The sequence below is a fragment of the Thunnus albacares genome, chromosome 17 (assembly GCF_914725855.1).
Source record: "Thunnus albacares chromosome 17, fThuAlb1.1, whole genome shotgun sequence".
NCBI classification, from domain to species: Eukaryota; Metazoa; Chordata; class Actinopteri; order Scombriformes; family Scombridae; genus Thunnus; species Thunnus albacares.
In genome coordinates, this window is record NC_058122.1 from 6,021,658 (window position 1) to 6,037,502 (window position 15,845).

Genomic DNA, 15,845 nt, shown 5'->3' on the forward strand with positions numbered 1-15,845 from the left:
AAACGTTTAATTTTCTTGTCTTTTCTAGTCAGATCCATTAGCTGAGAAAGGGTATGATACAGGTTTGTTTGTAATTGTTTCAGTCCCAAATAGCCCAAAACACTAAGTTACTATGTGTGAAAATCTGGACACAATTTGTGGTTCCCTTGGAAAAAAAAAAAAAAAGTGAGAGCAGGGAAGGAAAGTAGCTATTTTCAGTTTATAAAAGTTTTGGTGGGAGTTGAAACGCGCGGGTGACAACAACCTTTGACAGGTGTACTCTCTCTGGCTCACTGCAACCTTTGTGTTAGAGTTAAGGCCTGACTGTGTGTAGTGCCTGTGGTGTTATGAGCTGCAGGTTAAACATAGACTAAAGTGAGACGTGGGTCCTCTGGCGCACTCTGCTGGTGTGTTTGTACAACTACATAGCTCTCAATCATTTTGAAGAAAAGGTTTTTGAAAGAAAATAATTTGTGATAGCAATTTATGATAAATGTCATGATGATTTATGAATGTATCATGAATCCTTGTTAATCACCATTAAGAAATTATCAAGTCACTATGAGTTTATGCGGTTAGTTAACAATTAATGATTGTTAACTCACAGTTGCTTCATGCATTCGTTGGTAGCCAGTGAAACGAAATTAACTGGAATCCAGTGACATAGAAAAGGGCATTTCAGACCCTGAAAGCAGAACAGCACCTGTTATCATAGAAATATGAAGCTGTTTTTATCGTCATGTTACTGCATGACGCAACAGTCAACAGAAACAAGATGAGAAGTAACAATCAGATTTCTAACACAAAATTAATATCCAGTTTTTCTTTCACACTTCATCACAACGTGAACTTTATGCCTGAACATATTTTTTCATTCGCTCCTAGATATATTTGGTGTTAGTGCAGCATTATATTCTGTCCTACACTGCACTTGTTAAAAATATATAGTAATAGAATAAAATAAAACACACTTTCAACCCATTATCTTGTCAATGTGACAAAAACAAAGACTTTCAGCTCATGCAGAAACGTCTATCTGTTTGATACAAACTGCGTCATATTTCTGTGAGAACAGGTTCACCTGTATATAGACATTCCTTGTGTATATTTCTGAAGATTGTTGTGTTGTTTTTCTGTGTAAGTACATTGAGAGCCACTAAACTGGAGTCCTTGTATGTGTAAAAATACTTGGCCAATAAAGATGCATCTGATTCACTGAGGCTTTTCTATGTCACTGGATTTCAGCTAATTTGGTGGCATGAGTTATAAATTATTGTATGTAATTGTGACTCATTCATGCATTAATTAAGCATATTTTCGTACCCTTATTATAAAGTGTTACTGAATTGGCAATAAATTTAGTTCCGTTTCTTCTCGAGCATTCGTGCATAATGAATTTTACTTTGTTATAGTGATTTCTAAGACACAGAGTCATACTGGAAAAATACTTAAAAGCCCATTTGATTGGAAAGGTAATATTTGACTACAATAATCCTAAAATGATACATTGTTGACAGTAAATATAACAGCATTCCTTGTGGCCACAAAAAGAAAACACCAAATGTTGGTTTTACCCTTTCTAGCCCCATACACTATAAATCACGTACACATTCATTTTCTTCTTCTTCTTCTTCTTTTTTTTTTTTTTTTTTTTAGATTTTTCATGGTTTTTTTCTGTATCCCAGGCCACCACTGGTTGTCACATGGTTCATATGGTTTGAACCCATATGAATGAATTATAACTCTGAATTTCTGCAGCACACAAAATGTTCACTGAAGTCTTGATCTGAAGCAAGTTTGAGGTCCTTACAAGTTGATTTCCGTACTGCACAGAAATGAATGTGGCTGCCTAGAAGGAAGGAAAACATTAAAATAAATCTTAAAACTATGGTATGCTGTGCAAAACTCTTTTGGCACTCGTGTAAGGTAGCTGTGACCAGCAGCAAATGGGCTAAAACATGTAAAAGTACCAGTATGGTCTTGTGAAGGACAGCGACCTAAGAGGGTTCAACATGATCACAACTTATATATGCAGCCACCTGGAACAGACTTCCTCACTTGCCAAATATATGCCATGTTTAGCCTGGGCAAGCCTGGCTACTCCGAGTTCGTGTGTGTGTATGTGCGTTGTCAGGTCTGTTACTGTGGTGCTCCTTTGGTCCTCTGCTGTTGTGCAGCATGTGGCCCACAGATTAACGCTTTAAATGAGACTCTCTCCTGTTCTGAATGCCCCCTCTGTTTGCTTACAAGGCCCGGGTGAGACAGAGTGGAAGGATTTGAGAGGGTTTTTGTATCTCCTCCTATTCAGAGGGGGGCATCCTATTATGACTGAAAAGCTAAGGGAGGGCATGGTCACAAAGGGTTAAAACCTGAGAGTGTCTTTTTTTGGCATAATATGCGGAATTGGCTTTTTTTTTTTAAAGACATGTGGAAAACGGCTCCAAACAGATTTTAGTGTAAGACAGGTGCCAGCTCTGCCATCTGCTTTCAGTTTTACCTCCCTCTCTGTCTGCTCTCAGCCGATCCCCTCCTCTCTCTACAATCCTGATTCATCCATCTCTCTCTCGCTCCTTTCCCCCTTTTCCACCAATCACGTCAGTTTGACACCCTCCCCATCATGTGCTGGCACACACCCTTTAGGTACCTGGAAGAAATTAAAAGTGGGGAGAAATCAAATCAAAGAGAAATGTATTAACTTCAGGTATGGCACCCAAAATACTGGGTATTAAATGTGTAAGTATATGCATGGATGGATTATAGAATAGGCCTACGGAGCGCAGGGTCAGCAGGTTCAGTGAGACTCTCTGTTTGAAGTGACTGTTCACAAGATTTAGTCTTTTAATGTTGGGTATCTGCCTTTTCCCCCCTATATTATGCAGTTGCACAGTGAATACTTAACCTACAGAAAAACTAATAAAGCAAACTCAGTGTTTGACACAGTAAAGCCCTGCTAAGAAAATAAAACTTGCACCAAAGACAAGATGGCTCCCTTTAATGTTCTGTGTGCATCTGTGCTCAATTTTTTTTGTCTTCAACATGAACAGAATATTGAAGTTTAAGCGCCGTTTTCAACCAACATGGTTACAGTTGCAAAATGTTGAATTTTACACTGTAAAAAAAAATACAGTTTAATGTTATTTATAGGCTCCACTATTGTAGAACTAATCTGAGTAAAACCTATGTCTCAGTATCACCATCATGTGATGCAAATTAGTTGAAGGGTCACTTGCTCATTAATTTTGGTTTTGTCCAGTCTTATGTGATTATTGGCTTAAAGTATTCAGATGGGGGTTTTTTATGGTGTTTAAAAAAGGGAATCAGATCTGCTCTTGGTAAAAAAAGAGTTTTTCATATATCCATCAACAAGCATAGATATGGGGCATAGTTACATGTACACTGGAAATGTGGAAATTATCAGGTTATCCATGTTATAAAAAATGGTTAAACGAGATGCTTTTTATCATTAAATATGGACTCTGAAACACAGAAAAATGTTTCTGTTGTTTGACTTTTCTATTCCTACTTTCTATTTTGGGATATTCGCATCAGTGTATTTACCTTTCATCCATTGAATAAATAAATGCTTTTTTAATGGGGACTCTTTTTTAATTTTTTTTTTTTTGAATGGTTTTTGTATTTCCTTTAATTGTGTCTATCTTCTTTTGTCTCACTGTAATTCTATTATGTTTTTCCTCCTGATTTGTGAAATGGAACAAAACAAACTTTTAAATACAAAAATACAGCTTTGTTATGTTGTTATGGTCTGAATAATTAGCTCACATGGTGAAAAAGTCTTTTTTTTTATTTCACTGTGACTTTAACACATGTAATGTTCCATTTCAACTCACCTTTGAGGACACTCACAACAGAATGTGCAAAAAAAATTAAAGCTGATTCATACTGTTGGGAAAAGAAAAACTTCCAAAATGTTGCTGCATTGTACAGGAGGGCGGTCCTTTTACATGTCTGTGCCTAGGGGCCAACTGTCTCATAGTCCGTCCCCGCACACACACAAGCACCACCTGTGCATACATAAAGGTATGCATGTAACGGCAAAACCTTCCTGCGTCCCTTCACTGTATTTTATTAGGAAACGTAGAGCGAGCAGAGACAGCAGCTGCCAGATCCTGGAAAGCTTTAGGACATTAAAATGATGCTGCATACAGACCTGCTCCTGCATGTAATGTGTTGAAAGCATGTTAAATTCTCATGTGCAACGTGTACTGCCAAAACCTTAAAAGGGAGGAAGAAAAAGAGAAAGGGAGCGAGCATGTTGCTTTTTGGAAAAGATGCAATTTCTTGTGAAAAATATCACTTTTAATGGCCAACTAGATGACTTATGAAAATACATAAAAGTGAAAACATATTGTTGGCTCCTCTCACTGCAGCTACCCCAGGCCTCATTTACAGTGCGGCGCCTGAGCCGTGTCGCTCGGCTCAGAAATGTGGGGCTTTAACCTGGTGGTTTCTTGCTGGAATGAGGCCGCTGCTAATGAGCCCATTAGGACAAAGGTGAGTTCTAAACGAGCAGAAAGAAAAGTAAACAAACCAGGTGACAAATTGCAAATAAGCGAACATCAAATAGGCTAGATGGGGATTCTGTTCACGGATACAAACTTGTTCTCCTGGGTTACATAAGAAAACCAGTGACCGTCAGTGTTGTAAAGAGTTGTTGAAACGAGAGTTTTTGTTTCTGAGACTCTTACAGCATGCAGGTGCTCTTTTCAAAGGCAGTGCTCTCCGCCAGCCACTTCTTGGCCGGTGTTGAATGTTGGGCTCCCAGGGTGTTTGTTTGGGTTCCTTTCTGTATGCTTACTGTCTATGCCTGCTTGATACCTATTCCTCTTTTCTTCTGTTATTTAAGTGCACTTTTTTTTTTTTTTTAAAGAACGCTTGCAAGGCTTTTCCAAAATATATAACTTGCTCACAAAGAGTGTAGGTCAGTTTTTCCATTCATAAAAAGAAAAAGAAAAGAAGCAACAGGAGATTTAAACACAAGTTCACAAGCCGTAGCGGTCCTGAAAAAAAAATGTGCACAGTTCATTACTATAAATCTATATGTTACGGATTTCACAGTGCATTCTCAAGACAAATCCCTTCTTCTCCTCTAAAACCTTATGAGTTAAGACCTCAATTAAAACGCGGTTTTCAGTTTCACACTACATTTAAATCCTGTCTGTGATTTTGGCCCACAATCTTTCAACGTGTGTGTGTGTGTGTGTTTGTGTGTGTGTATGTGAATTCATCAGTGTGTCAGATGGAGCCGGTTGTGCCAGGCAGCAGTGGTGCCACTCTGTGTGGCCAGGGCACAGTGTGTCCTCTCAGCTGCTGTTTCGAATACACAACTAACTTGACAGCAGCATCCTCGCTCATTCACCACAGCAGATGGTAGTGAGCTTGCTATTCGTGTGTGCGTGTGTTTGCCCATTTCTTTGGAGAGGCAGCTGTGGGAGGCAAAGCTTTGCCCGCTGCTGTGTCCAGTTTCATGTGCAGGAACACACAGCGACACAGAGGAGGACAATTGAAATAAAACTCTGGAGTCTGAAAAGTAAAAGAATCTCAAAACAGGATGCTGCTGGCTGAGGCTTGCGTAAAATTCTCCCGTATCACTCTGTATCAGAGATCCAGAGAGGCTGCGGCCAGTTTCATTGGAGAGTAATCCTTGAGATTATATCCCTGCCTGGTGGACAATGAGCATATTGTTGTGATCTTGTTGCCGTAATCCAGCTCAGCACCATATGCAATAGACAGCAACGCTCTCTAGAGAACTGCAGCGGTGAATAATACACTGCCCAGTCTTAGCACGGCAATCCATCTGCCACTGGCTCTCTGTGTCTGAAAATATCTCCACTAGAATCAAATCAGAGAGCAGCATTCAGTGTGTTTCTGTGATATGCCTCACTGCTGTGTTTTAGAGAAAAGGTGTAAATATTACAGTTTCTAGACTGTATTATCAATCTGGTTTAGTTCATTTTTATTCAATACGCTGCCAAAAATGCAAAGGACCACAACATGATACAGGCATTCAAGTCTCCTGGAGTCTAATATGAACATAACCTCAAGTGCACAGAGAGGAGATGGATTAAAAATGAGGATGGGGTGAAGCCATCTGTTTTGCGGTAAAATCTGAGAGACAGAGGAAGGAATCTGGAGCAGCCAGGCTCATAAAGAAACGGCAGACTCAGGCCAAATTGTCAGTCAGTCAGTAGATGAGATGTCATGCTAGCCAGACATGCTAGACAGGCGGGCGGCGTTGCCTGAGGAGGAATCCTCCTATTTAATGTGCCTCGGCAACCCAGCTGATTCACCACTACACCATCCAGTCTAATAGGTTTTGTTCTGGTGAATCACTCCAGGTTTCCTTAATGGAAAAGCCAAACATACTGCTCTAACATTGGGTGACAAGGGCACCTTGGGTTTGCAGATGTTCACGCAGATGACAGATGGCGCCGGCGCAGCTAAGGGAGCAACGGGAACGATGTCTGCGCCAGGCTGGTGCCACATGCACCCCCTCTCCCTCTTAAATTCCCCCTCTGTACTGCAGAGTCCCTTATCTCAAAATCTCCAAAATGAGGGGCATGTAGTTGTATGAATATGTCTGTGTCTCTGTGTGTACCTCTATCTGAATGTGAATGTGCACACGCAGTGACTCAGCACCCTGTGGTCAGGGCTCGAGGGACGCACAAGCTGTAACAAAATGTGCATCCCATGTGTTTGGATCACAGGTTGACTCAGATGACAGTTGGTCCTTGGATCTTTCAGTAACTCCTTTTTCTCATATGAAAGAGGTCAAAGGAAGCTCATGAGGTCAAATTGATGTTTCGCTAAGCTCCACCTACCTTAGTCAGCTACTGAAACTAAGTCTGTCAAGCTTTCCATTGACTGCACATAGGCTATAGTTTGAAATTAAATGGGGGCAGATTTACCATCAAAATTATCATCATTATTATTGTTTTTTATGGTAGACAAAAACAGGCTTCCCATTTCTTGCCACCAGCTGAAATTACAACTGTCCCTGTCAGATTTTATTAGCTGTAGCTAGTTAGTCAACTAGGCTAACGTTAACTAAGCATGAGTTTGTTGAAAACACAGTCTGTGGCTGACTTTTTAATGTTTCAAGCTCGTTTTACAACAAGAACCCTGTAAATGGGTCTTAACTATGCACTTGATGGCTACATACGTGATATGCTAAAAGACTTGGGCTAAAGCTACATGTCCCAGGCAAAACGTTAGCATCCTCACCAATAGATGATTCATGCATAAGAAAAGAAAAAGAAACTGTATTTTTCTTGGAGAAGAGCTAGTCCCACTATTATAAATATAAAAATAAATGAATAAATAATATAATAAATATAATAAATAAATGTAAGATCAGACTGTTATTTCATTTTAACAAAACTCTATTTGCCTGGATAACTACGTGTCTGTTCATGTTTTTAAACAGTATGTTTCAATTTTAAAATTACAAGACAAAAGACTTTTATGATGAGAACCAATGTTTATTGCGAATGTTTAAGCTTAAGTTGGCTTGGTTTGCTGGAGTGTAATTTAAAGAGCAGGATAGAGCAGCTAACAGTTAGCCTGAACCTGCTAGCATCCAGGACTGGCTTCCACAGTGTTGGGAAATACTATACAGTGATAGTCTACAGGCTTTGTTTGTCCTGTAACCTGTGTCATTTTTTTTTTACACTTTTGTTCTTGTGTTTTTGATTTGGAAAAGTTCAAAAAGAAATGTTGCCAGAGTTAGACCCTACCTTACACTGGAAGATGCCACAAAGATGACTCATGCTTTTGTATTTTCTCGCCTGGATTATTGTAATGCACTTTATTCAGGATTACCGGAAAAAAAAAACATTGATAGGCTGCAGCTTGCAGAATTGAGCAGCCAGGGTTTTAACAGGAACCAGGAAAAGAGATCACATTACTCCAGTTTTAGCATCATTACACTGGCTGCCTGTTTCGCTGTGGATTGATTTTAAAATTCTTTTACTTGTTTATAAGGCCCTTAATGGTTCAGCACGTTCATACATTTCTGATTACTTATCCAAGTATGTTCCAAACCGTCCCCTTAGGTTGTGTAATGCAGGCTTGCTAAATGTTCCAAAAATGAACTACAAAAAGTATGGAGAAGCAGATTTCTGTTTTTATGCACCGAAGGTTTGGAACATACTCCCACCACAAATTAGATAAGCAACTTCTGCTGATAGTTTTTTAAGAAACAGCTCAAGACCTATTTTTATGATCTTGCTGTTAATTAACTTTATTTTCACTTCACTGTGTTTTTTTGGTACTTCTTTTATACCTTTATAACCACTTTATGCTTTTTTTTTATTGTTTTTTTTTATTGTTTCATCGCTCTTTTTTATTGCTATTTTTAAATTTATAAAATCGCCCCTCATGTCTTCTTTTTAATATCTGTCTTTGATTTTATTTTCTCCCATAAAGCACTTTGAGCTGCATTTTATGTATAAAAGGTGCTGTATAAATAAAGTTTATTATTATTATTATAATTAGTATTATAAAAATAAAAGACAACATCCTCCAAACTTTTTCAATGCTGTGCATCACTCTTACTACAGCCCCATGTACACCATTTCGGCATGTTGAGAAATCCAAAGCCTGACAGGCCTGTCAAACTATTATGATTGGGTAATTGTTCAGGGGAAAGATTTAATGAACGGTCAGTTTTGATGAATCTGGTGGATTCATTGTGCTAAAGACACTGTTCTCTTTCACTCACTGGGGTGAAAATCTCCAGCAATGTAAAAGTTGGTGTCATATTATCCCCTAACTGTACTATCAGTGGCCACTATGCTGGTAATTCTGCATCAAAGAAGCATATTCAGTGCCTTTGGCATGAGATTTCATAGAAACCAATGACATTTCACAACAATGCCAACTGGAAGTGCAAACAGTAATCGCTCTGTTGAGCAAGTGATAGCACTTACAGCCCGACTGTAGCAGTGGAGAAAGCCTAGTGATTAGATCATTTGGTGCCAATGTGCAGAATGAGGCATTCAGTGTGGCACTTTTTGTCAGATGACAGCAACAATACTGCTGCATTAGTACAATGTGTAATAAGCTCTCACTTCAGACTCAATTGAAATCTATCAGTAAAAAGTGGAATTTGATATAAACATCGGCTCTTCATGCAGACGGATTAGGAGCCCTGGAACCCCAGGCAGCCGCAGAGAAGAGGAGGGTGGTCGTGAACAGGTAGAGTTGATAATTACCTCCATTCATCTTCACTGGACCCCAGCACTGTTTTATGAAGGTGCATCTGAGTGCAGGCCCACATTTGATGAATCTCCCCTTAAATTAGCAGTCACTAGTGGATTGAGAGCCTCCATCATTCCGTATGCTCCCATTCATCATCTCATTAGGACCCTGGGCTGGGCTGTGTGGGCCTGAGGACTCCCAAAGAGAAAGGAGAAACTATGAGCTCCATCATAACTAAACATTTTGAGGCTGTTATCATCATTGTTTACAAATCTGTCAAATTGGGCACATACACATTTTTTCTAAACTGCAATCTGTTCGATTTCCCAGACCATTTGATCATTTGTAGGAAAAAAAAAATCTTAATGTATCAGAGGCAGAGAGTGGCACAGTTGTTTACTACCGTGGGAATCCGGTGCCATTACAGACCAGGAACTAATGCCAAATCCTTATGTAAACCCAGTGCGTGTATATGTTTATAGAATGTATTTCTCTTCAGGTGTTTACATGAGCGTGAGATATAAAGATTTGTGATGCAAGATAATATGCTTAAAATGTTACAGCCATTATGTGGCAGGGAATGCAGTGGGAGTTTGGGGAGTCCCAGCTTGCCATTTTTACTGCACTCTTTGCTGCAAAGTGAGCAGAAATAAAAGCTCTCTGGTGGCTATGCTCGCCTCGCCCCCCACCTCTCCATCATCTCTCTGCCCAGGTGGATGAATCTTTTAGAAAGCCACAGTCACCCCTGCATTTTTCCACAGTGGAGAATGCAGTAGGGCATAGAGACCCCCCCCAACTCCACTCAAAATCCCCAGTCGCGCTCCAAACGCATCACTAACCAGATCTCCATGTGGTACATCCATTACCGTAAAATACTCTGCTGCTCCCCACTGAAAGCTCACCATCCTCTGCCTTCCCTCACACATCAGCCCCCCACCACCACCATCCTAACTCCATTCCCTCTGCACCACCCCGGCCCCCCTGTATAAGACCGCTTACGCTGGCAGTTCTGAATTGGGCTAAGTCCAAGTTTAACATTAGTGGGGGGCGGTTGGGGTGTTTAAAAAGCAGCCTGCGGAGAGCTGCAAGAGTGATCACAGCCGTGACTTACGCTCCAGTGAGAAAAATCTGCACATGACTACACTCCTCAGATTGCTTTGTCGTGAGCATAATGGTCTGTTTTTTTAAACCACAAATTGAGAAATCAGTAATGCCATACAAACTTGCAGATTTTACATGTTTGAGGAGTAAGCTTAAGTTGTCTATGGGCAATTTACAGTATATATCCCGGTTGCCAAGGACAACATTAGTTACCTTTGGATTATTCATTTCTGTGTGATGTTCCTGTGGAAAGCTGTAATTCATCACCAGCCCTGTGGGGACTCGTCTTACCAAGGAGACTTTTTTTATGTCCTTTTTTTTCTCTTACTTTGTGCAGTATAGCCACAGTGCTGTCATTACCAGGAAATGGAGATATTTTGGGGCTCAGCTCTCTTTTATTTGGATTTTGTCCTCATCCCTTGTTCTGGGGAAATGCTGACAAATCTAATTCTTGGTGCCAAATTCTGAGTAAAACCCTGTCATTGTTTAAGGCCAACAAAACAGTGGTTCATTTAGTCTCAATTTATTGTGATTTCTTCTTTGTGTCAACAAATAGTAACGCTGGCTTGGCTTGTTGCTTCATAGGAAAGACGAAACCAAACCCTGGCTCTCTCTCTGCACGTGTGTGTGAGAGAGTGAGAGAGAGAGAAAGAGTGAGAGTATTTGAAGAATAAAATCTATTATTACAGAAGAAATCCCCTGATAATTATTGGTTGAATAAACCACATGAAAACTCAGTAGGTACGTATTTATCACATTACACATGCCCAAGATTTTTTGTGCAGTTCATAACCAACTTCAGAAAAAGTAAAAGTATGATTTCTGCAAGGCATCCTAAACCTCAGCTGCACAGGGGCACCACTTCTAAAATCATCAGCTGTGATAATAGGATTAAATGGGTGCAATGAGGCAAAGGTCACTGACACTGCAATTTTGCTTAAATTACAGTTCCTGTAATTTAAATTTTACATGTGTTTATAAGAATGTGGAGATGTTAAAATTAAATTTATATGTCTCACAGTGAGTTTAGTTTAGTTTAGTTTAGTTTAGTTTATGAGAAAGATGACATTAAATCACACGCAACTACAAAAATACAAAGGATGACACACTGCAACTAATAGTTATTTTCATGATCAGTTCATGTTTTGTTTGACCATCAGTCTAAAATCTAAAGATATTTCAGTGAGTAAAGCCACAAACCCTAAAATTTGAAAAAATATGATCCAGTACATTTTGCTCAAAAAATAATTGAAACAATTTATTGATTAAAATTGTTGTTGATTAATTTTCTGTCAATCAACTTATCTATTAATTGACAAATAATTTCACACAATTAAGTCTAAGACTTCGTGGAGTAAAGAAAGCAAAGATGCAAGAGTCCAGGTGACTATAGGCAACAACCTCCTACCAACAAAACAACACAATAAATACGCAATAAATTACATACAAATTATAACTAGAATGATGAGCTTAATATAAGTTTCCTATGAGCCATAACTGGTCCTTCGTTTTAAAATAGTGGTGGTCACTCATCATTTTAATGGGCAAAAGTAACCTCCAATTCCTGGCACCACAGACCCTGGTATGCTGAAAGGTTTTGCTTCAACAGATTTACTTGGTCTAATATGACCAGTAGCTTATGACATTAGCTCATGTTTGCTAATGTAAGCAAACTTTATGTAGCTCTCTTGAGTCCTTGAGAGTCCTTCAAAAGTCCTTTAGACTGTCTGCCTTGGCTTCAGACGTCAATAATCAAATCTTTAAATGTAATGTAGCAGAGCTTCGTAAGAGACCTCAGCTCACCTTTGATTGTAAACAGTGTGACAATGAAATTCGTCAGAGTAGTGATGTGAACGGAGAACATTAGTTCCGGAACAAAAACGTGAAAATACAAACAATGGACTAATGTACTAGTGGTTAAAATCCTTTCAGTCACCAATATTAATTTTCTACCTGTTATACATCAGTATATTCCTGTACAGTATGAGACAAATGTGTTTAATCGCATCAGAAATTTTAACCTTTAAAATTATTTAAACCAAATGAATTATTTATTTATTTATTGCACTAAATTATGAAATTTGAATGAATGAATCAAATCTGAATGAATTGTTAATTATGCATCATGAACACTACGTATTTATGCAACAGCACTTACACTTTATATAGATATTGCTGTGTGAATGACATTACTTTGGCTGACTTTCTAATCTTTCTTTACTTCTGCTACTGCTAACTGCTAACATTTCAATGGTTTATCATTAAGGTAAAACAAGAAGTAAACATACTGTGTTTATTGAATGTTTATCTCTGACATGCTAAAACATAGTGTAACTGTAGCATAAGAAGAAGAATAGTGAACTTAGCAAATGAATTCAGTATCAGCTACACATTATCTATCTAAAGTTTGCTAACAGTAGCCACCATAAACTACTGGTCATACCAGTACAGCTGTAGTAGTAAAATTTTTGAGTGTATTGAGTTGAGCGAGGGTGCATTTTATTGCTTTTGAATTCAACTTTTAATTTGTAAGAGCATAAATGTATTATTAAAAGTTACATAGTCTCACTTTAAACCTTGGCAAGCCCTAGTTGGCAACATTAACTGTAGTTTGGGCATGAGTTCCTCAAACCCTACCAAGGTGGTCTTTGAGATACTCAGGGGATCTGTTGTTCTACATATTATGTAGTGCACTGAATTGCAGTGTATGGCTCTATTCTTCAAGTGTAACCACTCGAACTATGTATTGGAATTTCTGTTTGCCAAGATGTGCTCTTTGTTTCCAGTCCAACACGACCCTGATCTGCAGTTTGTAAGTGACCAGATGTGGAGGGCCAAGGTGTTGTTCTGGGCTGACCCTGTATGTATACAGTTCAACTTAACAAATGTACCAAAACCTCTGAGCAGATACTCCTACCACTGACACCATTACATGAAAGATAAATGTGCGGTTCTATAAAAATTAAATGCATCTGTAAAGACAGAGGCAATTTTAAGAATGAATAGAGTGATAATTCAGGTAAGCTTGCTCTATATAACTTCCCTAAACATGTTTAACACACCAGCCATCCCTCCTACTCACATACTCACTCAGAAATAGACCTGTCATCTTGCCACTATCCCCTTATCGTCTAACTGCTAACAAGCCTATTTGCCTGTGACTGACGTTGATGTGATCCCTAAAGCCCTGGGCTTGGCACCATAGCTCCTAAGCCAAATTAAGCCTCTGTCATGCCCACCCCCACCTCCAGCCTAGTGCTACCCCTGCCATGGGAACCCTAAATCTTTAATGACGATGGAGAGCTTTGCGCGCTCCCACAACACAAAAGCGATGACATCTGTCTCTGTAAGTGCTGCACTCCAGAGCAACCCCATTTGTTCTATCTCCGCTTCTTGAAAAGAAATCAAATATAAAAGTTGAGGGAGGGTGAAGGCTGCTAAAAGAGGAAGGAGGAGGTGGGGCCAAGGAGGTTAAAACAAAGATCCTTTCTTTCAAGGAAGGTTTATTCCCTGGCCCAGTGGTCCCAAAATGTTCAAAGAAGGTGTTAAAAGAGTCTCAGCTCCCCTCCTTGTTCTGGTGCTCTGGCTCCGGCCCACCTGCTCACAACTACTTCCATGTCAACGGGGATGTTGAGTGAAAAACATCGCCCCCCACCACCGCTTCATTTAACTCCTGAAAGTCAAAGTCACTGAGAGCGCTTTTGAAAGTGATAACTAATTCATTTAACAAGCAATAGACACTTGAACTTTAGTCATCACAATCCCCAGTACAACTGTACATTAGAAAAATACTTTCTTTTGAAATACTACACAATAAAAATGTCTGAAACAGATTCTGGCAAGCCACACAGAGAAAGAGCATCTATTTAGTGACACTGCTTCAAAGAAATGAGAAAGATGTACAGTAGATCTGTAATGATTAGTCAATGAATCGATAATTTGCTAACTTTTAAATTAATCACCAACTATTTTGATAATTGATAAATTGTTTTTGAGTTATTTTGTGAGAGAAAAAGTCTAAATTCTCTGATTCAAACTCCTCAAATGTGAAAATGTTCTGGTTTCTTTAGTCTTCTATGACAGTAAACTGAATATCTTTGGGTTGAGGACTGTTGGTCAGGACAAAACAAGACATTTGAGGATGTCGTCTTGGGGTTAGGGAAACAGAGATAGACATTTTTCACATTTTTTGACATTGTATAGACCAGTGATTCCCAACCAGGGGTACTTGTACCCCTAGGGGTACTTCTGCTGTTGCCAGTGGGTACGTAGCTCAACTCATTTGAAAATTTTTAATTAATGATTTGATTAAAAAATTCATCCGTGTATTGAGTCAGCTATAACAATTAATTTAGGTGTTACTGCAATTAAGAGTGCATGAAAACTAATTAGCAAGTGAGCAGAGGAGATGAAATAGTTAGCTAAAACTAACAGATAAATGGTTGGAATATTCAGCTTTTGCTACTCCATATTGTTGTAGCTTGAATGCAAATTTGACCAAACTGAACTAAACATTGACAGTTCAGTTGTATGAAAATATTGTAGCATCCACTATTATATCCACTTTTATACATAATTTATAATTAAATAACATCCAGTTTGAAATTAATTCAAATGAACACATTTGGAACATAGATGGTGGTGTTGATGAAGGGTTACTTGAGTTCATCGGACTGGGCTGTGGGGGTACGTCTTACAAAAAAGGTTGGGAACCACTGGTATAGACCAAACAACTAATTGATTAATTGAGGAAATAATCAACAGATTAATTGATAATGAAAATAATATTTAGTCACAGCCCTAATCTACAGAAGATACAGTGAAAGAGGTTCTCCCGCTGTAATCATTCCTCCTGTTCATACTGGCTATTAAAAGATCCCCTTCAAAGGTGCTTTGAGTATAAGTGATGGGGGCCAAAATCCACAGTGTGTCCACACAGTCATTTTGTGCAAAAATGCATTTAAAAGTTTATCTGAAGCTTATATGAGGCTTCAACAGTATGAGTTAGCCATATCAAGTGGATATCTGCCACATTTACAGTCTTTTTAGCATCAAATTCCCTCTTTGTGTTTCCTTGGACAGTGTTTCCCTGTTGAGCTGTGGTGGAAGTATAATAACAAAAAGAGGGACTTTGGCACTAATGTTGAAAGATATCTACTTGATTTGACTAATTTGGATGACTGAAGCTTCATATTACCCTCAGATAACTTTTAAATACATTTTTGCACAGAAGGAGGTTTGTGGATTTTGTCCCTCATCACTGACATTGAAAATACATTATGAAGGGATTCTCTAGTGGCCAGTATGAACAGGAAAAAGTATTACAGCAAAAAGAACATGTTCAATGTTCATTTGGGCACCTGACTATTGCTTTAAGAAAAATTGTGAACCTGTCCTTTAAAACTATGAACCCACACTAGAGCTCAGAGAAAACCTATGTGAACACAGAATTAAGAGGCAGGAATAGAAATTAAATTCATGTGGATTCCTGCACATATCAGTGTGGATGGAAATGAGCTGGGTTGAGGCTGAGGTTTAAAGTATAA